This window comes from Gekko japonicus, unplaced genomic scaffold (genome assembly GCF_001447785.1).
Source record: "Gekko japonicus isolate JY-2015 unplaced genomic scaffold, Gekko_japonicus_V1.1 scaffold1361, whole genome shotgun sequence".
NCBI lineage: Eukaryota > Metazoa > Chordata > Lepidosauria > Squamata > Gekkonidae > Gekko > Gekko japonicus.
Window position 1 is genome coordinate 304,901 of NW_015161438.1, and position 26,566 is coordinate 331,466.

The window sequence follows — 26,566 nt, forward strand, 5'->3', positions numbered from 1 at the left end:
CCCAGCGGCTGCAAGCCGCTCAGGCCTCGGTTCAGAGCGGGGGGAGGAAGCGGGTGGAGGGAGATTGAGCGGGGTGGGTGGGTGGAGGAGACAGAGGAACCGGCGGGATGAGGGGGGAGAGAGCTTACCTGCTCCTGCTGGTTCCTCCTCCACCGGCTCAGTTTGGAGCTCCCCCGCCCCCCCGCGAGTTTCACGGGTCTTCTTTCTTGTAAGTATCTATTGCCAATGATCTATTTCCGTTTCACATGCTAGTTTATAATGCAGGGGGGGTGGCGGCTGTTCCCCCTGGAGCAAAATAAAGCGCGGTAGCCCGATCAAACGGTCCCCCAAGTCTCCGTGCTTCGGCTGTTAGCTGGCGATCACACGGCAATGCTGCAGTGTGGCAAAGAAGCGGTGCGGCGTGATCACACAAGCGTTTCGCTTTGTGCGCATGCGCAGTTCCTCGGAGCAGCACTGCTTTCAGTTTCGTGTTTGTGCTCATGCACTTACAAAAAACATCTGGTTTGCGACTGGACGTGGATGGGCACTGGATGCCACGGGATACTAGTGCTCCCGCGGGCCAGTCATCTTTGTTATTTACAGACAACTCTTGCCTCAGTGATCTCCACGTTCTCCTCGCTCCCCACAAACTTACCTCATGGCAGTGAACCTGAAGCCTTTATACTTGCTGCCCTGAGAACATCTTGTAGCTGAGGGAAGGGTTTACAGTTCAAAACAGATTTGGTCGCTCAAAATCATAAGCAGTCATGTAGGTCCTTTCAGTTGGTAGAAAGGGCCAGTCATCTTTGTTACTTACAGAGAACTCCTGCTTCAGTGATCTCCGCATTCTCCTTGCTCTCCACAAACTTACCTCATGGCAGTGAACTTGAAAGATTTATACTTGCTGCCCTGAGAACATCTTGTAGCTGAGGGAAGGGTTTACAGTTCAAAACAAATCTGGTCCCCCAAAATCATAAGCGGTTGTGTAGATCCCCTCAGTTAGTAGGAAGGGCCAGTCATCTTTGTTATTTACAGACAACTCCTGCCTCAGTGATCTCCACATTCTCCTCGCTCCCCACAAACCTACCTCATGGCAGTGAACTTGAAGGTTTTATACTTGCTGGCCTGAGAACATCTTGTAGCTGAGGGAAGGGTTTACAGTTCAAAACAAATCTGGTCCCCCAAAATCATAAGCGGTTGTGTAGATCCCCTCAGTTAGTAGGAAGGGCCAGTCATCTTTGTTATTTACAGACAACTCCTGCCTCAGTGATCTCCACATTCTCCTCGCTCCCCACAAACCTACCTCATGGCAGTGAACTTGAAGGTTTTATACTTGCTGGCCTGAGAACATCTTGTAGCTGAGGGAAGGATTCACAGTTCAAAAAAAATCTGGTCCCTCAAAATCATAAGCTGTTGTATAGGCCCCCTCAGTTAGTTGAAAGGGCCAGTCATAGGTACTGCCAGAGATTTTGAAATGCCATAACAGTTCATTATATTTTTAATTTATTTGGAATACATGAAGAACAAAAAATAGAAGGGGGGAATGAACATTGCAGCGGTGATGATCACACCCCTAGGAGCCACTGTGGAAAAAATGTATTAAAAGCCAGGAAAGAAGTGCACCCCATGCGTAGAAGCTCCATTGCCAGCGTGCATGCTTCTGTCTTTGCTGTACTACTGGAAGCAAAACAGAGAATTTTGACTGTGTGGAAGGAGCCCAAGAGATGGAATTCTATCTGCCTTCTGGGTTTTTTTTTTTAAAGCAAGGATTCTAGGAAAACAGGAGCTTAAATATATATATTTAAAGATGAGAAGGACCTACATACCTGGATAAGTGTATGAAACTTAAATGATTGCTGTTGAAATGGAAAAAAAGAAAATGGGGTTGATTCATCCAACTGGAGAAAAAAAATTGTTCTAGCTATGTGATCCATTCTGTCTATCACAGCTGACCCCCTGAGCCACTCTGGCTGCCTGGTTAATCTGTCACTGGACCAAAGTGGCTGAAAACCCCTCTGGAGTGCCCCTATCACATGAAACTGCCTTCTGCTGAACTGGACCCTCGCGCGATCAAGGTCAGTATTGTCTACTCAGACTGGCAGCAGCTCTCCAGGGTCTTTCACATCACCTCCTGCCTGGTCCTTTTAACTGGGGATGTCGGGAATTGAACCTGGGACCTTCTGCATACAAAGCAGAGGCTCTTCCACTGAGCCGCAGCCCTTATGGGTAGTTCTAAAGCCAGTGTGGTAGCATTAACTGGCCTGAAAAGAAGAAGATGTAGCACCAGCCTCCTGCTGCTGGACTCCCAAGGAATGGGCAGTACCGTAGATGGCCCTCATTTCAACACTTCCTTGTAAAACAAACACACACATATGAAGGAGAATGAAACAGCAGAGAGAATGTTTCGCCATTCCTGTCCATTTAAGCACTTTCTGTTCTTAACCTGCGCGTTCCTCACAACCCTTAGTTTTCGGTTAGGTAGCCATGTCGGTCTGAAGCAGCCGAACAAAGTTTGAGTCCAGTGGCACTTTTAAGAACAACAAAGTTTTATTGTGGGTGTAAATTTTTGTGTACACACACATGAAATCTTATACCCAGAATTAAACTTGGCTGGTCTTCAAGGTACCCCTGGACTCAGCCTTTGTTCAGGTATCTGAAGAAGGGTGCGTGCACATGGAAGTTTATACCCAGAGTAAAACTCTGTTGGTCTTCAAGGTGCCCCTGGACTCAAACTCTGACTTTTGTTTTAGTTTTGTTTTCTGTGCCATGTCAAGAGTCTGTGAATTTTATTATCGGCACCTTCCAGGTGTTTCTTTTTGCAAAGCTGATTTGAGATGGCAACAGACGATCCTTCACAGTGTGCTCCGATGATGGCGTGAGAAGTCCTGTGTTTCCTGAAGCCAATAAAAAGGCCAATGGCCGTGTCTGACAGGCAGTCCAGTTGCTGGGAGCCAAACGAGGCATGTCCAGGTCTTGGAACTCAACTGCAAAGAGATGGATTCACTGCATTAGCATCTGATTTATGGCTCATTCGAGTTGGATGGATTCTTGTTTCAAGTCAAGTCAAGTCAAGTCAGCCTTTATTGGCATAAAGGATTCTTGTTTAGTGGCTCTTCCCAGCACGTGGAAGGTATTCAAGATCTGATTTTGGAAACGTATCCACAGGGAAATTTCTCTGGAGTTCAGTAGTCACCCCCGGCCTATTTCTAGCCAACAAGCCAAGCCAGGCCGCAAAAACCTGCTCAGTAAATGGAAAATCTTTTTTCCTCGCAGATTGTCTCGGGTCCAGACTGCCTGCTGCTTTCCCTGTCTGACCGATATTTCTTAAACAGACTGAATCAAAAACTTCAGTGCTTTTTCTCATTCTGCTCTGTCTGATCCCTCAGTGAGATTATGTGACGGCCTCTTTTTAGCCAGTCTGCAGAAGAACTGGCAATGAACCTAATGGTCACTCTTATGGTCTTAATGTGGTATTGAGGGGGAGCCCTTGATTCTCATTACGATATGACTAGTTTTTCCTGAGGGCCAATCCACATATCACTTTTTGACTGGGTACATCCCAGGGTTGGGTCACAGACATTATAACGTTTTTCCTCTTTATTTATGTGACCCCTTTATGTGTAACCTCTGCAAAGGCACCTCTCTGTAGTGTTCTGAGGTAGCGTGTGTTCTGCCGCCTTCTTGCCTGCCTTGTTTTCGCTGCCACCAAAGGCAGTTTGGTGTAGTGGTTAAGTGTGTGGACTCCAATCTGGGAGAACCGGGTTTGGTTCCCCACTCCTCCACATGCACCTGGCTGGTGTGACCTTGGGCAAGCCGTAGTTCTGATAAGAGCTGTCCTTGAAAAAGAGCAGTTTCTGTCAGAGCTCTCTCAGCCCCACCTACCTCACCGGGTGTCTGTTGTGGGGAGGGGAAGGGAAAGGAGTTTGTAATCCAATCTCCTCCTCCTCGTCGTCTTCTTCTTCTTCTTCTCGCCTTAAAATTCTTAGTTGAACCCAAAGAACAGGATGGCTTAGTTGTACACGGTAGAATGACTGAATGGTCAGTGTGTGTGTGTGGGGGGGTGGCGGCTTTGAGGTAAAAGGGGATCCTTTACTCTAAAAAATACAGAACAAAGAAGTTTGAGTCTAGTGGTACATTTACATTTTATTCATTTGTTGGTCTTCAAGGTGCCCAGTCTGGAATTGAACTTTGTTCTGCGGCTTCAGACCAACACGGCCGCCCCACCTGGATCTAAAACACACAGTTGTTCTTCAACCATGAATAGTTTATTTATAAGTAAAACACCCTAACAGCTTCTGTAAGGTTAATTAGAGTTAATGGTTTCAGGTACCTAAGGAAAATGGTTCCCTCGGGTACTTAAAAAAGAAAAAAGAAAAAGAAAAAGAAAATGGTTCCTTAAACAGACCTAGCCATACAGATTTATTTTCCTCACTTGCCACTTAGAGGGCGCGTTCAGACGGGCCATTTGAACTGGTATACATGCCAGTTAGAAACAGACTATTTATGCGCGATCACACGGCCAACGTCTGCCTCCCGTCCCCAACCATCCCAAACCCCCTTTAAACAGGAGTATTTTGCTACCAGGTCCCCAAGTGGTGTTTTCCTGCTGCTCCGGTTCCAGCCGCATTTCCCCCCTGTGTGATCACTCCTGCGGTGTCGAGCCACTTCCGAGTGCTCAACCCCCTCCCCTCTGGAGAGCTGCCATGGAAGCCCGAGGCTTCCACTTTTCATCTGCGGGGTATTGGGTTTTTTTTGCCTCAGCAGTATGCACCTGGGTGGAGCTCTGCTCCTAAGTTATTAAAAGCAAAGTTTAAATGGTGCTTAGTTTTAGTGTTTAGATGAGTTCGGGATCTCATGGAGGCCAGTTTTGGGGTAAAAATTTAAAGGGGAGTGTTCATTTAAAGTTTAAACGGAAGTGTGAAAATCGCTGTTCTGTGCACGTGTGAAAATTTTAGTTCGACAGATGGCCTCCTGTGCGCATGTGTAGCACGGAGAAAGGGGCCTAAGCCCAAGCACAGACCACCAGATCAACAGAAGGAGAAGAACTTTATTGGCGCCGGTTCAGTCAGCGAAGCACGCTTTAAACAGACTGAACCCAGAGCAACGCAGGCTCCAGGCTTTTATACTGCAACAAGGTTACACGTCACCATTTACATCACCAGAGTGGAATTTTCCATTGACTAGGCTTACTTTTCCCTCCCAAACTACACAAGCTCACTTCTGCCCCCTTATGACTGGAACATGAACAGCAACTATCCCCTTATATGGGCAAGGAATAATAAATGCCTACTTCATTCCCCCCTTTCGGTCCTTTCTCTGGGACAGAGAGAGAGACCGACCAATAACATGGCATAGCATTTATTCCTTGCCTGGAGAGTATACAGTAACTAACAGTACTTTTCTTCTTTAACCTGTGGAAGAATTTATGCATTAGTGTTCAACCTGTTCCTTTTAGCAGTAACCAAATATAAAAGTTTAACAGTATCATTGTGAGCTAACATTGCATTAACTGTTTTGGTAGCTACATTCTTAACCAAAGGTATCAAACAAGGGAGAAGTAACAAACCACCAAAGGCTAAAGCTATTAAGAACAATATACGTTTCCAATCTCCAAGTATGTTTCCGAACCAATCTTCAGTATCTATTCCTGTCCAGGTTTGGACTGGGACATGGGCTAAATTACGCATATGTTCTGTAATCTGTTCAATAGCTTTACCATTGTCATCAATCTGTAAACAACAATTTGAAAGGTTAAACTTTCCACAAACTCCTCCTTCAGTTGCTAATAAGAAATCTAAGGCAAGTCGGTTCTGGTAAACAGCAGTGCGAAGTTGTGTGTTGGTTTCGGCTAATACAGACAGAGCCAGGGAAGTTTCATTAGTTATGATTTCTAAAACCGCTTGTAGTCTAATTATTCGATTTAGCATATAAATGGGGGTTCTATAACCATATGTACCATCAGCTGCCCAGGTAGCTGGACCATATACTTGAATAATACGTTCTGGAGGCCATTCATCATCTTTCCAGTTACCTACAGCTAATCCCCGTATTTCTCGCTTTGAGCGTCCTAACTCATCATATACTGGGACTCCTAACCTTTCTCCGACAGTGAGGGGTAGGAGGAAAAAGCTAGGTTTTATAGTACCTAATATACAAGCACCATTCCATGTAAGGGGCAGGGTTGCATAGGCAGCTGAACCACATATCCAGTATAAGGAGTCTGGAGCTCTCCATTCTTTAGAAGTGCTACAGGGGTTGTCCCATAGGACTTGTAAACGACTCATATTAACATAAGGTGGGGCTTGGGTGACATTCGGATTAGCAAAATTAATATAGGCTTTAGGCTGGGTGCCATTACAGAACCATCCTTCTTCACAATCTAGGGCTCCCACTGAAATGTTAAAAGGAGCTCCCTGTCGTATAAAACAAGTATGACCAACTAAGGGATTTTTCAGGATCCATCTACTGGGGCGGTGGATATTATTCCAGGAAAGGTTGAAAGCATGGGAGATATTATTAAGTTCTACCTCTTTGGCCTCCCAGGGCCATTGTTCTCCCATATTGGTACCTCCACAGACATAACAATTCTTAACTGATAGTTCTCCTGCAATTCTTTCAGCAAGATCGATAAATAGATTCTTGGTCACTGGGGGGATTTCTATTACTTTCCCCATTTCTGACCAAAAGGTTGTGTGAATCTTCATTTCAGTGCTTTGGATTTTTGAACTAATAGTTTCTATGACAATGCGTCCGTATGGACTTTTTCGACCACCAATATCTATGCCAACCCCATACATCAGTTTCTTTCTTCCCTGGTTCTCGGATGCTCGGAAATGTAAGCACAAGGGAGTGCAGTGGTTATGGCTGCAAGGGGTTAGACTAGTTCCCTGGGATAACTTAAAGTACGGGTGGGCTTTCCCTCCTCCCACTATTCCACCTTGAGGTCCATCTGAGATATTACCATCATTAGAGACATACCAGACTTGTGCTTCAAGTTCATAAGTTGATGACAGAAACATTTTCCCTTCTTTGGCATAGCTCTGCTCTTTAGCTAGCCCTCCACACGTTTGTCTAATTTCCCCTGCACTATACTTTCGACTTCGAGAGATGGCATGACATATGTCAAAACAGACTTGCATACTTTGACTAGACTGGGAAGTGACATTGGACGCTAAAAGGGAAGAGGTGAAAGTATCAGGACTTGTGTACCATCCACTAATATAAGCATAAACATTAATACGGGCCCGAGTCACATTGGACTGGGGTCGAAAGCACATAAATTTCCCTTGATTTACACAAACACTGTAACTTATGCCCTCATGAGAACATTGGGTAACTACAGACGAAATACAATCAAAGTCAGAATGATAAATGAGGGTTTGTGAGACTTGACCTTCACGAAAAGTGGAAGTAATGCAAGAGGTACAAGCAGGAAACCCCATAACTGGGATGCAGATCATAGAAGGTACAAAAACACAATTTAACAGAAGCATCCACATCTTGGGCCTGTGCGTCGACTAGTCAGCTTCCGGTGTGACTAGAGCAGGGCCTGATGCTCCAACGAAGGTCTGATTTTTCACCCGTGCGCAGGGAGACCGTTTCCGGTAGGTCTCAGCAGGGGTTCTGGAGTCAATCTTCAGCTGTGTCCTCTTGGGGCGTGGGCCCAAGAGAAGCAGAGCTTGCTGGATTACTGGGCACGACACGTCTAAGCTTCACAGTAGTAGGATTAGATCCTGGCTCAGCAGTCCATCTAGTATGGGCAAGCTTCAAATTCGTCCAGTGGATCCAGGGTTTCCTCTCAACGACCTTCACAGCTGTAGGGGAACTGAGTAAAACAGTGAAAGGTCCCTCCCACCTTGGCCCTAAGGGCTCTGGTCTCCAATTTTTAACCCATACTGAATCTCCAGGACTGACATGACACACAGAATCAAACAAGGGAACTGGGAGACAGGCAGAGTAATGTCTTTGGAGTTTCTCAACTTGTCGTCCAAGGGCTTGTAATTCTGCTGAGGTGATTAACTGATGAAACCCATAAGCATCGGTATGAACTCCCATGGTCAGTGGGGGAGGACGGCCAAACATTGCCTCATAAGGAGAAACTGAAGTTCGTTTGGAAGGGAGGCAGTGCAGTCGGAATAACACTAGAGGTAGAATCTTAGGCCATGGCTGTTCAGTCTCTTGGGTGAACTTCCGCAAGGAGGCTTTAAGAGTTCTATTAGCTCGTTCTACTGCTCCTGAACTCTGGGGACGATAGGCACAGTGTAATTTCCAGATGATTCCTAAGGCTTTGGCAACTTGCTGAGTTAATTCAGAGATGAAGGCTGGTCCATTATCAGAGGAAACCCAGGTAGGTAATCCGAATCTTGGAATTAGATCCCTTAACATGGCTCGGGCAACTTCTGAGGCCTTTTCAGTGGCAGTTGGAAACGCTTCTATCCATCCAGTATGCGTACAGACAAACACCAACAGGTAGTGATGACGACCAACTTTTGGCATCTCGGTGAAATCAACAACAAGCGAAGTCATTGGGGCTGGTCCTGGGGTATTGATTCCTGGAGGTCGTCGGGGACCTTCTCTAGGATTGTTTCGGGCACAGGTAACACACTGACGGCACACGAGGTCTGCTAATGCTGTCTTCCGTTCCAGATGAGCCCAGCGGTCTAAGGCTTTAACAAGACTGGAAGATCCATAATGGGTATTAGCATGAAGGGCTTTCATTATTTCATAGCCTAAGGAGGCTGGAATCCAAATTTTTCCTGTTGGCAAGATCCACCAACCTTCCTCATTCTTTTTTGCTGATTGCTGGTCACAGAGGTAGTCTTCATGTTTGGTGTAACGAGGCGTCCAAGCTGAGACTGGAGTGGGGAAGACAGGACAGGCTAAGACTGACGGACTAGGAACTAGAGTGCGGAGACAAAGTTTTCCTTCTGCTGCTTCCTTAGCTGCTTTATCAGCACGACCATTTCCTTCTGCAATTGGGTCAGACTTCCGTTGATGTCCTCGACAGTGGATTATTGCAATCTTAGTTGGCAGATTGATGGCTTCTAGCAGAAGACGAAGATTTGGCCCATATTTGATATCCTTTCCAGCGGCTGTAATAAATCCTCGGTGTTGCCACAGCATTCCATGTGCATGGGCTGCCTTGAAAGCAAACATTGAATCGGTGAATATATTTGCAGCTGCATTCTTGCTTAGATGTAGGGCAACTGTCAGGGCTATTATTTCTGCTAGTTGAGCAGATGTTCCAACGGGTAGAGATTCTGCTTGTATCACCTGATGGTCATCTACAACAGCATAGCCTGCTTTGCGACGTCCTTGAGGGTTGATGAAACTGCTACCATCACAGTACAATATTAAGTCTGGCTGCTGAAGGGGTTGGTCACGAAGGTCAAGACGAGATGCAAACAGCTGGTCAGTGGTTACTAGGCAATCATGCTCAACATCTTCACATGGTACTGGCAACAAGGTGGCTGGATTTATGTTGATGACAGGAGCTAGAGATACACCTGGGTTCTCGAGGAGAACTGCTTGGTACCTGGCCATACGTGAAACTGTCAGATATTTGTGACCACGAGCTTCTAAAATGGTCTTAACTCCGTGTGATACAAACACTGTGAGTGGGGCTCCCCAGGTGAATTTGTTTGCTGCTTCAATAAGTCTACAGCAGGCAGCAACAGCACGTAAGCAAGGGGGCAGACCGGCTTCTACAGCATCCAGGTTTTGGCTAAGGTAGGCCACAGGCCGATTGTGAGTCCCAAGTTTCTGGAGAAGGACACCTAAAGCAACACTTTGCTTCTCATCTACGCAAAGGGAAAAAGGTTTTTCTGGATCTGGCAGTCCTAAGGCAGGAGCCTCAATGAGCCGTTGTTTCAGGGTCCTAAAGGCAACATCTTGATCTGGGCCCCAGACAAAAGGTTCCTGTGTCCCCCCTTTGGTAGCTTCATATAAGGGTTTGGCCAAAAGAGCAAAGGAGGGAATCCATAACCGACAGTAGCTAGCTGCACCTAAGAAGCCTCGTAGCTCTTTGCGACTCTGGGGTAGAGGTATCTGGCACACAGTTTCTTTCCTTGCATTACTGAGAGACCGTTGATTCTTAGAGATTTCAAATCCTAGGAACTGGACTCGAGTTAAGCAGATCTGGGCCTTCTTGAATGAGACTTTATAGCCACAGGCATCAAGGAGACGGAGAAGGTTAAGGGTGCCCTGGGAACATCGATGAGGGTCAGGGGCACAAAGTAACAAGTCATCCACATATTGGATTAAGGTAAGGACCCCTTCTTGGGTGTCAAAGTTCTCTAAGTCTTTACCGAGGGCCTGTCCAAACAATGAAGGAGAATTTTTGTAGCCTTGGGGCAAACGAGTCCAAGTGTACTGACATGGGCTGGAGGCTCCAGGGGCTCTCCATTCGAAGGCAAAGATGTCTCTGGACTGGTGGTGAAGTCCAATACTGAAGAACGCATCTTTCAAATCCAAGACAGTAAACCATGCAGCCGTGGATGGAATCAGAGTCAGGATTGTATAGGGATTTGGCACTACAGGGTGGATAGCTTCTACTTGAGTATTCACTGCCCTCAGGTCTTGGACTGGGCGGTAATCAGGATTCTTGGGGTCTGGAGAAGGCTTAGGTACTGGAAGGATCGGAGTATTCCAGGCAGATTCACAGGGGATCAGGATGCCATCTTTCAGGAGTCTCTGAAAGTGTTTGGTTAACACTCTTCGGGCATCTTCACGAATAGGGTATTGACGCTCTCTCACTGGATTGGCAGTAGGTTTAAGGACCACAACTACAGGAGGTTGGTGTTTAGCAAAGCCTGGGGGATTATCTTCTGCCCATACAGTTGGCACTTCATTTCGGTAGTACAATTTATCCTGCACCTTTTCCTTGTCATAAAAAGCATCTTTATCAGTCTGATACTGGACTTCTTCAGGGTCACCATCAGGGTGTCTTCTAAATCCACATCCCATTAGGACCTCAGGAAGTCGCCACTCTTCTGTAGCATCAACCTCTAAATTACAACACACTAGTGAAGTTTGAGTCTCTGGAGGTAAGGACAGAAGTGCTGAGCCATCCGGAGTATCAAAGGTTATGGAGGCACGCATTTTAGATAAAAGATCTCTCCCAAGCAAATTAATCGGACAGCTGGGATTTAAGAGAAAACGGTGGGTGACCCGGTGACCTCCTAGAGAACAGGTTCTTGATTGGAGGTATGGGAGAGCAAGTTTCTTCCCTGCCATGCCTACAACTGTTAGGCTATCTTTAGTGGGCAGAGCAATGGGTGTCGTTACAATGGATACTTCAGCCCCCGTGTCTAACATGAAATCAACAGGATTTCCTTCAATATTTAAGCGGACCAAGGGCTCCCGAGGGCCACAATTGACAGAGCCCGGTCGCCCCTAATCATCATAGTTCATTCCGGCCATACCAACAAAGCCATCTTCCGACTTCCCTGCAGGGTAGGTGCGGCTGTACCGGCTTTCATTAACTTGCCCTCTTGGAAGGTGGTTAAAGCTCTGTCCTCTTCCTTGGCCTCTAGATCCTCCCCTCCCCCGGAGTCTGGACTGGCGGTTCGGACATTCGTTTTTCCAGTGGCCATCCGCTCTACAGTATGCACATTGGTCCCGGCCTAGGGTTCTAGGACCACGGGGCTCAAGGTTGGATGTTGGGGACGGGCGGTCATACTCATGGCCTTGGATCACTGCTGCTAAAATTGCTGCCTTTCGTCTATGCTTAGCTTCTTCTTCTTTCTTCTCTTCTTTATCTCTATTCACAAAAACCTTCTGGGCCACCTCAATTAATTGGGACACGTTCATCCCTTGGAACCCTTCTAACTTCTGTAATTTGCGTCTAATGTCAGGTGCAGCCTGGCTAACAAAAGATGCATTCACCATTGTACGGTTTGCTTCTTCCTCTGGGTCAAAAGGAGTGTAGAGGCGGTAAGCCTTGTACAGTCTTTCAAGGAAGGTATAGGGTGGCTCAGTTGGCTCTTGAATGACCTCCCTCAATTTAGCCATATTCATGGGCTTCTTTCCTGCTTCCTGGAGACCTAAGAGGATGGCAGTTCGGTATTCCTCTGATCTTCCTCTATCTGCATCTACATTGGGGTCCCAATTTGGGTCTATATCTGGGAAGCGGGCACGAACCCAGTCAGCTGCATTAGGCTGTTGGTCAGCAGGGACTCTGTTTTCAACAGTTTTCTTAGCAGCTGCCATGACTTTCCGCTTCTCTTCTGAAGTTAATAAAGCAGTAAGTAACTGGCTACAATCTCGCCAGGTAGGGGCATGTGTAGCCATAATTGTTGTAAACAGATCTGTCATGGGTCGGGGGTCTTCACTATATGGGGTCGTCTGTGTTCTCCAATTACAGAGATCGACAGTACTGAAAGGAGAATAGACCCATCTCATAATCCCATCCGCTCCTGCTGGAACTTGACGGAGAGGGCAGACTGTTGCTAAATTGCCAGTTTCCTGAGATTTGCCTACAGGCACTTTAAAAGGGTTCATTTCACTGAGTCCTGATGTAGGACTCCAATGAGTGGCGGGGCTCCAGGTCCCTGTTGTCGGATTTTTCTTAAGGACTGTCTTAGGTATGGGAGTGACAGGGGTCTCAGGTTCAGGAGCAGAGGCAGTAGCCAAACAGTCCACTAAGGATGGATAAATGGTGGAGACTGGCACTGAAGGGCTAAGCGCTTCACTGATTTGCAGTTCCTGAAGCTGCTCCTGGGCTGCAAGTTCTTGGGCGGCACGGGCCTGCGCAGTCTGTGATCTAGTCACTCTTGCTTCTGGGGGCGGAGTTGGAAGAGGAGGCGGTGGCAATGGCCCAGCAGAGTATGGTGGGGGCCAATCATCCTCCGGTGGCGGGCAAGTCACTTGGGGGCCTTGGGGCCTGCTTTCTGGGGTATTCAGGGTTGGACAAATTGCTGGCATAGTTCCTGGTGTTGGGCAAACTATAGGCTGGTTGGCTGCTGGGGCAGAGCCCTGTCGGGTTTTAAATCGCTTGGCCTTGGAAGGATTTTTCCTCACATATTCATACCAGCAGTAGACATAATGGAGCTGCTGATCGGAATGGTCCTCTTGGGGATCCGTAGCTGCCAGATAGACTCTGTGTAGCAGAGAGAGATCCATGGAGCCCTCTGGTGGCCATCCCACTGTAAACGCAGGCCAGTTTACCTCACAAAATGTCTGCAGACAGACTGGATTTAAAACTACGCCATGAGTGGCTGTGCCAAAAATTTCTTCAAAGTGCTTGAGCATAAACTGAAGAGGGGTTTTGGGCTTTGCCTGACTCCCTCCCATTTTGAACAGACAAAAGACAGACAGCTGGGTATACAGAGGGTGGGGTAAACAGGGAGAGTGGTAAGGGGTCCACTGCTCCTAGACACATAAAAGGGAGACCTTAACCACAAATGCTTCCACCTGTACCCGACTCAGATGCGATCTCTCGACTGAGAAATGCGAGCTTGAGGTGACCACAATTCAATTTGACTTTCTCCTATTACGGGAGTCCGCCTTTTCACACTCACACACCATGCATTCACTTCAACACAGATCCCACCCTGATCATAGGAAAGCCAAGGCTTTCCTAGCCTGCCTGACAGAAACTGACCCGATAGGAAGGTGATCAGGCTTCCTCTTCCCTTCAACTGAAGGGGACCGATACCGATTAATACTGACCTGACTCTGACCAGACTGGACTCCGGAGTCTTCCCCTGATGTTCTCCTCCTGGCTGAGTTCACTGAGCAAGCGACTTTGGTGAGAACCAGCCCTGGAGAGGAGTGAATGATCGGCTTTTCGAAATCGAAAATGGCGCCTTTGCCGCCAAACAGTCCTCAGTCAGTGCGGTTCTCTTCAAAATCGTGGCTCAGGAGGGCCCCAACAACCCGGCCTTGGTTGGGTGCTCCCCCCTTTCCCGGTCAGGGAACCAGAAATGTAGCACGGAGAAAGGGGCCTAAGCCCAAGCACAGACCACCAGATCAACAGAAGGAGAAGAACTTTATTGGCGCCGGTTCAGTCAGCGAAGCACGCTTTAAACAGACTGAACCCAGAGCAACGCAGGCTCCAGGCTTTTATACTGCAACAAGGTTACACGTCATCATTTACATCACCAGAGTGGAATTTTCCATTGACTAGGCTTACTTTTCCCTCCCAAACTACACAAGCTCACTTCTGCCCCCTTATGACTGGAACATGAACAGCAACTATCCCCTTATATGGGCAAGGAATAATAAATGCCTACTTCACATGCTCAATCTGAAAGAAAAAAACCCCACCGAGGCACACTCCCGCGTGTGAACGGCGGGATGCGATGTGGCTGCGCAGCGATCCGGAACAAGGAAGGTGAGTGTGATCACGATTCTCCTGGTTTAAAAAAACTGCATCGGGACTGGAGCAATTTAAACCGCTCCCAGCACGCCGTCTGAACGCACCCAGAGGCTCAGAATTTGCGCTAAGCTTATTTTCCGAATTTATCACTTAGGCTAATGACTTCCACACAGAACACAGATTTCTCTCACACGGTACAGCACCTCACTCAAGCTTAGGGTTGCCAGTTGTTGTTTTTTGCCAGCTCCCAACTGAGAAATTCCTGGAGATTTGGGGACGGAGCCTGGGGAGGACAGAGACCTCAGCGGGGTACAGTGCCAGAGAGCCCACCCTCCAAAGCATCCTTTTTCTCCAGGGGAACTGAGCTCTGTAGTCTGGAGATGAGGTGTAATGAGGCTGGCATCCTTAAAGCTCCTTCGTACACACACACACACACACACACCCCTCAGAGCTTTAATCTGAACAAAACAGTTAACTCCACCCCCTAGGGTACAGCTACTATCCAGACATAACACACTTCACTCACGCATCCATCTCCACCCCCCCCCCCCATGCTTTCTTACTCTACAGGCCTACATTTTAGATCACAGAAGCATACATTTAAAACACACACACACACACACACACACACACAGTATTTGTATGGCAAAACACCACAGATGTGTTCTGGCAGCTCCAAGCTTCCTATGCACATGGGGCCCAATGGGGTGTGGCGCACTGTGTCATGCCTCTCTTAACCACTACACCAAACTGAGTGTTCCACAAGAAGCTTGCCCTGGCAACAGTGGTCCATGCTATGCTCTCGTCACTTCCAAGCTTGACTACTGTAGTGTTCCCTATGTGGGCTTCTGTAATGTATTCAGCCTGACATGCCCGGACTGGCCCGGGCTGGCCAGGCACAATTCCTCTATAGCTTAAGGTCTAAAGACAATGGGCCAGTAGGATCCTAGCCAGGCCCAATGAAAGGGCTAGGTCCCCAGCCGGGAGGCCAATAGGTCTCTCGGTTACTGTAAATAGCCAATCGGGAGTAGGGGGTGTGTTTAGGTGAGTTTGGTGGCGGGTTTTCTGAACGCATATAAACCGGCCTGCGAGCCGGTCAGTTGTCTTTGTTCTTAACTAAATAAAGGTATGCTTAGCTGAATCACTCTCTGTCTGCATACTTTTCAGCTTCCCTTGAAGATGGTTTTTAAACGTCAGTTTAAACTTCAGTTTACTTCAGTTATTCCAACATGCAGTGATCAAGCTGGTGAACTCCAGGCAGCCTGTCACTCCAGCTGAAAAATTTTCTCTGGCTCCTTTTTTTTTTTTTTTTGCTTCTGTTCCCAATTCAAGATGTTAAGGGTTTTGGGGTTTTTTTGTTTGTTTTTTTAATCTATGAAGCCAGTTTGGTGTAGTGGTTAAGTATGCAGACTCTTATCTGGGAGAACTGGGTTTGATCCCCCACTCCTCCATTTACAGCTGCTGGGTGACCTTGAGCAAGCCATAGTTCGGTCAGAGCTGTTCTCTCAAGGACAGTTCTGGAAAGAGCTCTCTCAGCCTTGCCTTCCTCACAGGGTGCCTGTTGTGGGGAGGGGAAGGGAAAGGAGAGTGTGGAAGCCTCTCTGAGACTCCAAGTGAAGGGCGGGGTATAAATCCAATCTCCTCCTCCTCCTCTTCTTCCTCTTCCTCCTCCTCCTCCTCTTCTTCGCCTAGGACCTGGGCACTTAAAGAAGTCCCCGAACACATACAGTCCTGCTTGGATATTGTTCTTTGTTTCATGCTTCCTTTACATTCCCTTGCCTTCTGACATGGGGTGAGTGGCCGTGAGGGACAGGACTTTTCAGTGACTGCTCCTAGTTTTGGAAGGCTCTCCCCCCTTTCCCTGTGTCTGGTGCTATCATCATCATCATCCCTCTTTCAGTACCAGTTTTTGTTTTTTAACTCCAGTTTCTTTATAATTAGCTGATTGCTCTTTGGTTTGCTCTCCACCCCTTTTCTTCTCTTTTGTGCTTGCAAATTGATTTTAAATGGCTGCTGCGAGGTGTGTGTTAATGAAATGGCTGCGACGAGGTGTCGTTAATTATACCTGTTTTCGTTGCCTTTGTATGTTGTTTGTTGCTGTTTTTGGAATTTGTTGTCGTGGGTTACACGATTTACTCCAATGCAAGACAAGGTTTTCCCCCAGGGATACAGCCAAAAAAAAGAGAGGAGGTCTTCTTACATATGCACATAAGTTACAGTTATCCTTAGTAGTTTTAGTTTTGGTGTATAACTTTTATTTGGAGGGGAAGGGTGTCCTGCATTCAGTGTTGTCTTCATTTCAAGTAAATATGGTATATTCTCTCTGGAATGCGAGAGGGTTTCTATTTTGTCATATTCCTCCAGTATTTTGGAGGAGGGGCAGTATGCAAATATTTTGAATAAATACAAAGTGACTCATCTGACTTTTTTGTAGAGATTCTGCAGGTACATAGAGGCTCTCTACAGATCGCTGGATGGATGTGTGAAGGGGAGGCAATGGTGAACTCTCTTCCACATGTTCTAAAAAGACAGGTCCTCTTTTTGGGGTGTCTGTCCTCTTTTGGGCTCTTTTAAAAAATACTGATGAAAATGTCCTCTTTTTGGGTCGGAAGGTTAGGAATATTCCTCTTTGGTAGCAATGATCACAGCTTCAATAGGAGGGGTATTCAAAATGAGATTTGTCATCATGATCACTTGTTTGAAGTAGTCAGTCGGGAAATATGCCCTCTTTTTCACTTTTCAAAATTTGGTAACACCGATCATCTGCATAAATCTACAAACTTGATTTTATTTATTAGCTGCTGTAGATTTTCCGGGTTGTATGGCCGTGGTCTTGGCATTGTAGGACCTGACATTTTGCCAGTAGCTGTGACTGGCATCCTCAGAGGTATAACACAGAAGGTGTCAAGGTGAGAAGAAAAATGGTAGGTAAGTAATTTATATCTACTCAGGAACGTGGGGTGGGGCTGAGTCATTATCTTGTAGGAGTTCCCCAGGCTGTGAACATGCTCACCTTGACACAGAGAGTACTCCATCTTTCTGTGTTATACCTCTAAGGATGCCAGTCACAGCTACTGGCGAAACGTCAGGTCCTACAATGCCAAGACCATGGCCATACAACCCGGAAAATCTACAGCGGCTAATGAACTCTGGCTGTGAAAGCCTTCGACAACATATTGATTTTATTTCTTTACAAAATGTATATCCTGCTTTTCTGGTCCATCAGGGCTACCATGGTGATTAACAATAAAAAAACAAACCATCATTAAAGTACACCATAAAACCAGTTAAAACCAAAACACAAGGACAGCAATTGAAACCTAAGGCAGGAAAGAGGGGCTGTTGAAAGAATGCCAGACAAAAAAGTCTTCATTTTCCCCATGCATCATTATTTATTTATTTAGTTCAATTTATATCCAGCCTTGTGTCATGCCTGCCCCCGACCTGGCGCCTGGGAGCTCTGAAACTGAGGACTCCATGCCTTTAACACCATCGGAGGCACGGGAGTCTTTGTCAAACCTGAGAACCAGAAAGGATGAGCACCAGCCTCCAGAACAGCCTGCACCTGAAACCGATCAGGTGGTGCCTGCCCCAGCAGCACGCCACCTGATTCTCCGCCACCTGTCGACTGGCTGAGGGATCGGAGATGCTGGGGCTTGGCAACCAGACGCAAAGAGGCACGCTTGCGCGGTTGGAGATCAATAAGCCCGAAGTTCTAGCAAGATCAAGGACTTTGCGAGGCAGTGCTAATGAGGCACTAATGAGTTAACAACACAGCGAGCTATTTGAATAGGTCGCTGACTGCTGGCTAATCGTGCTGGCAAACTCGTCCTTTGGACCAGAAGCTCTGCACCTCTGACTCTGTTCCTAGTATCCGGCTACTGACTGACTTCCTGGCTCCTGACTCCTGACTCCAGTCCGTGTTTTGACGACCCCTTGGCTCTTGATTCTCGGCTCTGCATCCTGACTTTGATGCTTGCGTATCTGGACTCTGACTCTCCGTAACGCTCTGACTATGGCCTGGCTTTATGTATTGGGACTTTTGCTCTGGTTGTTTTGCTCCCTCTCTGGCTTGACTCTTGGACTGGACTGTGAACTCCCCCTCTCTGCCTTGCCCCACTGGCCCTGTCGTGACACCTTGTAGGTATAGACTTTCAGTCACCAGCAACCCCTGCTTCCTGCCACCACTCTGTTGGCTGGCAGGAGAAAAAGTCATTGGTGTGACATCACTTCCAGGAGAAACCAGGAAGTGACATCACACTGCTCTAGAATTTTCCATAAACTCTATGGTTTCCCCCAAGTGACATTATACCGTCATGGTGATGGCACCCCCATGTCCCCACCCCTCATCTCCTGCTAGGTGGCCTGAGGGCTGCTGCTGCTTTGCTTCAAGCATACTTCCTGTTTCCCAGTATGCATTCTGCTTCCTGGTATTTTTGTTGCATCTTCCCCTTTGCAGAGGCCCTCGCTGAAAACAATGACATTTATTTATGGAGCATGTATCCATGCACAGTGACTGGAAAGGAAAAAAATTGCTGGTGAAAAGATGGAAAGTAGTTGCTCAAGAGATCCACTGGGAACACTTCAAGTGTTCAGCTGTCTTTTAAGAATTGCTAGTAAGGCCTGTGAATTTTTAAGATTGTCAAGGTTTTGCAATTTATGATATCAAAGTTTTGTTATTGTTTTTTTGCTCCTCCTATTACAGACTTGCATTTGGAAAACAGCTATGCTGACAGGGCTGATTCGAGGAACTGTTCTTCCCAAGGAAGATGAAGAAGTGGTTTTTATACCCCTCTTTTATCTTCTCTAAGGAGTCTGAAAGCTGTTTACAATCTCCTTCCCTTCCTCTCCCCACAACAGTCACCTTGTGAGGTAGGTGGGGTTGAGTGAGTTCTGACAGAAACTGTGACTGGCCCAAAGTCACCCAGCAGGCTTCCTGTGGAGGAGTGGGGAATCAAACCAGGTTCTCCAGATTAGAGTCCACCACTCTTAACCACTACACCATGCTGCTTAAAGATACAATGTCCCTTTTCACATTACTGTTCTAAATTTAATGTTATGTTGGCCCAATTTTGAGTACAGTGATACAGGGACACGGGTTCCATACAGTGAATTTCCTTCTATTAATGAGCTGTCTCTGAAGTGTTATGGTCTTTTCAAACAGTGCCACTTTCCCCCTGCCCTTTTTCACCACGTGATCTTCCTGAGACCTTTTAAAAATGTTCAGAGGTGAGTATTATAGCGCTAAACTGCTAGATGCATTGACTCAATGTAGTTTAGGGCTATAGAACTCACCTTAGGTCCCTGCCACATGGCAGGGAAAACACCGGTCAAAGTGCGGCTAATTAGAGCCACACCAAAATAGAGACGCTGCGGGCGGGATCCCACGGATCCCGTGAGCTGCGCGCCGTTGCTCCCTGGCACGATCAGATGCCGGGGACGAAAAGACGAGTGGGAGGGGGAGGCTGCCGAACTGCGCTTGTGTGAGCATGCACAGTTTGCCCGGGGGCTGGGGATGCGCCGGCGGCAAGATGCGCCGGCGATCCCACGGCCAGCCGTGATGCGGACCTACCGGATGAACCACCTAGGTAGGTGGTTCATGTTTGCTGCGGGGCTGTCAGGTGAAGGGCCGGATCGGGAACAGGCCTGCAACACTTCCCAGATGTTGTGGTGGGATCGCGCCCCCGATCCGGCCCACTCCTGACCCAAAACCCCTCGTGAGAACAGGGCCCTAGAATGTTTTTTAAAAGTCCGAGGAAGATCGCGTGGCCAAAAAGGGCAGGAAAGAAGCAGCATTGTAGGAAGAGCTGTGGACATTTTAAACAGCACACCACAGTGAGTCAGAAGCACAACAAAGGGGTTGAAAATGGAAATAAGCTGTTTCCCTCAAAAGCAGATCAACCATGCTTTGCTAACCCGATGCAAGCCAATTTATATGAACAGGTAAATAAATTGTGTTAGCAGCCAGTTACTAAAATGGAATACAAAGGCAGTTTGAAAAGGGTCAATTTTTGCTTTCTCCACCTCTGCCCACGCCATTACTTCCTGAATAGCACAGCAGGCAGGGGTTCCTGGAAACAACTTCCTTTTCTAGCCAACAGTCGGCAACTCTACTTTCCACAGAAATGACAGGTGGTGGGGAATGAAAAAGCCTGGCCAAAGCAAACCAAGGTTCTGCTTGAATCAGGCTTTCCTCTTCCCACTCATCCCAGGGCAGGTGGTTTTACTTAATTCAGACTGATTCTCACCTTTCAAGTGTTGTGTCTGTTCACATGGGCAAGTCATCGTTTGATTTATGCTCCTCAAGTGAGGTGTGTGTGAACCAAATACAGTCTCATCTGTTGTAGGCAATGTTCCCTCTAAGCTGTGGAGTCTTGTGAGCAAAAATTCTACTTTGTGAGCTCCTAGCATTAAAGTTGTGAGTGAGCAATTTGGCTGCTGCATAAATTAGTTGGCTCTGGAGCCATCCTTCCTGAGCTAAGGCAAAAATGTGTGAGCCAGAGGCTAAAAAACTGTGAGCTAGCTCACATTAACTCAGCTTAGAGGGAACACTGGTTGTAGGAGAAGAATTCAGCAGTTTTTCATCCTACAAGGTCAAATATAGATGCAATTCCCGTTACATTTCACTACAAGTTACTGAGGTAGCTTTGATAGCTAGGGTTACCAGCTCTTGGTTGGGAAATTCCCGGAGATTTTGAGGGTGGAGCCTGGGGTGGGCAAAGTTTTGGGAGGGACTTCAATGGGATATAATGCCATAGAGCAGGTATGTCCAACAGGTAGATCACGATCTACCAGTAGATCGCAGAGGGGTCAGAGGTAGATCACCAGCCCCACTTGGTCTCCTGGTTTCGGTAAAAAACGTTTGCAGTTCTTTTTGGATCTTCGTCTCTCTGTTTTGTTTTTGCTTATTTTGCTTACCAGTAAATGACAGAAGGTGCATTATAAATGGAGGTGGGCGGGCGGTGGAACCCAACTTTAGTGGCTTAAAATCTAATTTGAAACTAATTTGAAACTTTATTTTCATGGTGGTAGATCACCGGCACTTTTGGCCGGATAAAATAGATCACTACCTGTTCGAAGTTGGACATGCCTGCCATAGAGTCCACCTTCCAAAGCAGCTGTTTTCTCCAGGGGAACTGATCTCTGTAACCTGGAGACCAGTTGTAGTTCCAGCTAGCACCTGGAGACCATGCAGTGTCCTTGGTTAATTATATTAAAGTTCAAAGAATCCCTAGGGGCTGAAGACTACAGAAGGCGCCAGCTTTATATTTGGATTCTGAGAAGTTTAGAAATCGATGGGAAGCTATCCTGAATAAATGCTCCTTGGATCTCATGCTATTAATAGTGGATTTTTCTAAAAGTGAAACTTGGAAATTTAAAACAGAATTGAGTTCTATGGAGAACAATCTTAGAGTCTGTGTTTGACACCAAGATGGAGGAAATATGTAAGAAATTAAAGGATTTTAAGATGGGCTTTATGGAACAAAAACAAAGGAAATTTTCTCGTGATGCCAAAGATTATTCAGAAGCCCATATATGCAACTGGCATAATAAAGATAATTACCCTAAAAAGAAAGTAACTTGGGCTGATTGTACTTACTCCTCTCACTTTGACTTAGATACATCAGAGGGAGAAGAAACCTCCCATTCAGGGGAAGAAAGGGAGAATATTAGTAAATCTTTTTAAAGCAAAGGCAACAGACGCTACCTCGATGATAAATTTAAGCCAGTTTCTAACCTACTGTAGCCACTAACTCTGTGAATTATAGTTCAATGAAGGGCCGCGAAATTTCTGAGAAAGAATTCTCAGCTTTCATAGCCTTCCAGAGTCATTTGAAAGAAGCCACATGGGGCCTGGATATCTCCCAAAATTACAACTCATCTCCGAACTACAGAGATCAGTTCCCCTGGAGAAAATGGCTGCATTGGACTGTATGGCATTCTACCTCGCTGAGGTCTATTATTAATATTACTTATTATTAATCTATTATTAGCTTTCCAACAGTGCTTTACAATTTGAGATTGGTCCATTCACAGGTTACAGCTCAAACTAGAACAGGTTAGGAAAAAATTGGCTTCGACCACCTTGATGACATCATAAAAAGCTCAAGCTACCAATCAGAACAGGCTATCCCGTCTAATACATAGACATACGTCTTTCAGGAAAACGTAAAGCAGTATTGACAACTTACCTGATAACTGACATCTGGCCTAGCACATGGACTGTGTGTTGCCACTTAAATCCCTGGTGTTCCACTGATTTCTAAAAATTATTTTCTATTGCAGCATTCATTACCTGCCTTTCTCCAAAAACCCTCAAGGCTGATTTAGGAAAGTAATAAAAAAGTGAGCTAGCTCTGGAATTTCTCAGAAGTATTTCTTGGGATGGATGTTAAAGAAATAGATGTACGGCACTGTACAGCCTCCAAGACTGGATTTAGTTCCACAAATAACTCTTCTATTTATTTTATGAGAACTTCTAATGATGTTGGTTTTCAACTGTATGAGACCAGCATGGAAAGGACTCCTCCTCTCCCCACCCTTTTTCCTACAGCTACACAAGAATGACTGCAATTAGAAATGGCTCCTGCAGTCTCCTTCTATTTCAAACAGCAGATTTCCGTGTGGGCTGAAGTGCGTATATCGACGATGCTGCGCATGTGTCAGCCAAAAAGTAGATGCAAACCCGTGATTTTTCCAGGGACAGTGATTTACCTGGAAAGATTCATGACTTCACTAGAAAATTTGAGAGGGGAGACCAAGGACAGCTGTGTCATAGGACCCTGTGGGTAGTGCACCCTTGGGCACCTGACCCACTTGCCCATTAGGTAAAGCAGCTCTGTGTCAAACCTTACATCACTTTGCTCGCTGTCATAGTTACCGGGGGGAGAGAATTCCTACGAGGAGGGTTGGTAAGTGAATGAATGTATGGATGGGAACCTTTGTTTTAGGAGCCATAACTTCCCTTAAAAGATTCTATGATTCTATATATTTGTCAGAGATGCTTTAGGCTGGTCCTGCATTGGGCAGGGGGTTGGACTAGATGGTCTGTATGCCCCCTTCCAACTCTATGATTCTAAGATTCTAAGATTTGCCTCCTCTCACTTTCCCAGGGAGAGGTGTCCTTGAGGTTTTTCGGTACCAGCTATTACAGTAGATAAAAGGTAAAGGTAAAGGTTCCCTTGCTCGAAAGCCAGTCGAATCCAACTCTAGGGTTGTGGTGCTCATCTCCGTTTCCAAACTGAAGAGCCAGCGCTGTCCGAAGACATTTCCGTGGTCATGTGGCCAGCAAGACTAAACACCAAGGTGCACGGAACACTGTTACCTTCCTATTTATCTACTTGCAATTTCTTGCTTTCGAACTGCTAGGTTGGCAGGAGCTGGAACTAGAGACGGGAGCTCACTCCGTCATGTGGCACACTCGGGTCTCGAACTGCTGAGCTACCGACCTTCCACAGCCTGCAGTTCAGCGTCTTAACCACTTGAGCCACCGCAGCTCCCCTACAGTAACCAAGCCATATATTTTCCTACTTGGTTGAGATGGCAATGCTAGGCATGGTGTGTGTGAGACGTATGCCTGGGGGGAAGGAATGGGCTTTGTTTCAATCACCTATAGTAAGCTTATGCCCGCCAAAAGTTTCAGTTCTAAAACAAGTGATGTTCTGGATCATGCATATATCTCAATAAACATATCACCGCCAAAGAGAGTGTTGTTGAGAGTAACTTGATCGGCATTCTGACACTCTGTGGATTATGCACACAATTCCAAGAAAAGAATCTGGGAAGAAAAGACTCTTATAAGGCAGAAAGAAGAACCGCCCCTTCTTGAGTTTGGGGGGGGATGAAGCAGAGCCATCTGCCCCCATAGGAGGTGGTCGTCTACAAGGAGCATGACAGCCGCAGTTTTGGAAAGCACTCCACATATCCATTTGCCTGATGCAGAGTCTTTTGTGGCTAAGATTAAAGGCCTATCTGTTTTCCCCAATGTTTTGTCATTCATTTTTTCTTCTGCATTGTGTTGGTCCCTGTGAAGAAATGCATTTTTTTCTTTGGAGGTTTGAACTGAGTAAAATCTTCACCAGTGTCAGGTTCCACAGCCAACGACTGAGTACACCCTTCATGGAAAGGTTATACTTTATTGAAGAGCTATAGATGCATTAACAAAGGCACTGTTAAGAATGACGTCGCCCCTACAAGCATAATGGGATATAGGGTATTGGTATGCACCCCCCCTTCCTTAGGCCAATTAGCCACATTCCCGCATGCAGGAAAAGGAGCCCCAGGCCATTAGAGCCAAAGCTGAGAACCAAAAGTGACCCCATGGTTCCCTAGAATCCCAGACACAACATCCCACCTGCAAGGCCATAGATAAGAAAGCATTACAGAAGCTGAAAAGGAATGCAGCAGTCCTGGCAAGCTAGCACCCCACCCCCAACCCTTATGGCAGCATAGCTGACAACCAGGTGTTTTTAAAAGTTTTTCTCTCTAGGCAGAGAGTGGGCAGGAGAGGGGAAGTCAGTCCATATGCTTTCTAGCCCTACCTCAGCCATCTTTTTTACAAACACTAATAGCTCTAGCTGAAGACAGTGGGATGGTCAAACTCCCTCCCTCCAAGCAGAGAACAGAGATTTGGAGGTGTTAAGAAGGACTTCAGGAATAAACTCCTGGAGACTTCAGGGAAAAATTCTTTTACCCAGCCTGACCTGGTCAGTGGGTGGAGAAGCAGATATGATAAAACTCTTTGGAGCTGGGAGGGAAGGGCTCTTGAGGTGTTGATTCCATTGAAGCAGACAGAGCTCTTAACTGACGTCTGGAGGAGGCAACCCTTGTCATGTGCTGGCCTGCACACCTGAAGGAGGCTTCAACGTAATGGAACTCCTGTAGAACATCTGGTAGCTTTCAAAGCTAAGGAGCCTGCCTTATATTTAACATCTGATAGGGCTTGTATAGCAGGAGGGACAGAGGAATTACGTTTTACCCTTTTCTTTTGGAATCCCTTGCTCAGTCTGGTCCTGTGCCAAGAATATGCTTTTGAACATTTTCTTTTTAATAAATACTCTGTAACCTTTGATCCTGGTAGCAATTATCTGTGCCACATAGACCTCCACTGACTTGGACATGCTCTTTTCAAAAGGAGCACCAGGGGAAAGGCAGTCAGTTGGCAAGTGGCTATTCCTCCAGTGATGCACAAGGTAGTAAATTGTCCCATGGTGACCATGTGCTGGGCAGCGAGAGACACAGAGTTGAGGCCTCAGAACTTGGAAGGGAAGCTGGGAGCCTTGACTCTCCCAGTGGGCAATTCCTACAAAGGCCAGGTGGTGGCAGTTGAATGGAGAGAGAGAATAGCCCCTCCAGGTGTGGGGAAAACCAAAAAGGACAGGGCGGAACAGGGCCTGCAGGCCAGAGTAGGACTGTTCTGCCACAGTCTCACCCACCCCCACTCTGGCTACAAAAAACCTTGGCCATTAAAGAAAGATTTGCTCCTAAAGAGTGTGTTTACACCATGGAATTCTTTAATGGAAAGAAAGAAAAGCTACCACTCTTTGTTTTCTGGTCTTTCTAGAATGTTCCACAGCGGCTCTTGGCAATGGCATTCAGTGGTTGTATGTTTACCCTAGAAAACAACAATAATTCCATAGGAGAAAAACCCACAATGCAGGAAAAAAGTACTGGACAGACTTTCTCAGCCAGCTGATCTCACCCTGAGGAAGGGCCCAAGCTTTTTGCTGGTTTCCCCCATCAGGATTTTCAATGTTCCTTCAGACACTGGAACATCCAGGGGAAGGGAGTTGCTCCTGAATCTCGGAGAAATAGCTGGTGTGGACATGCTCCACATGTGACTTCGTACGAGATGAACACTTTGCACAGTTGGAAAAAGCTCGCTGGCAACACTCTGCCAGTCTCCCAAACAGAAGCCTCTCTCTCAGTCTGGGCATCGTCGTTCATGAATAAGCACTTCCTGGCTACATGTTCTAGTTAGCCTTCTACAGTGGAAAAGCAATTAAGCATCCAGCACTTTGAAACAGCATGCTAACTATGTTTGTCATTCTCCCGACAGAGATTTCCAGACATATTTCGCCTCTCCATAGGAAATGAGTAACATTTCTTTGCAGATTGCTAACAAGTGGAGGAATCCCCCTCCCTGGTCTCATTCTTAGTACTCTCAACTCCATTATACAAACATCCCCCCAAAAAGGAGATGGTGGCTGTTCATGGAGGGCCAAGCAGCTCTCTCTCCTCATATTCATAAGAGAACATAAGAACATA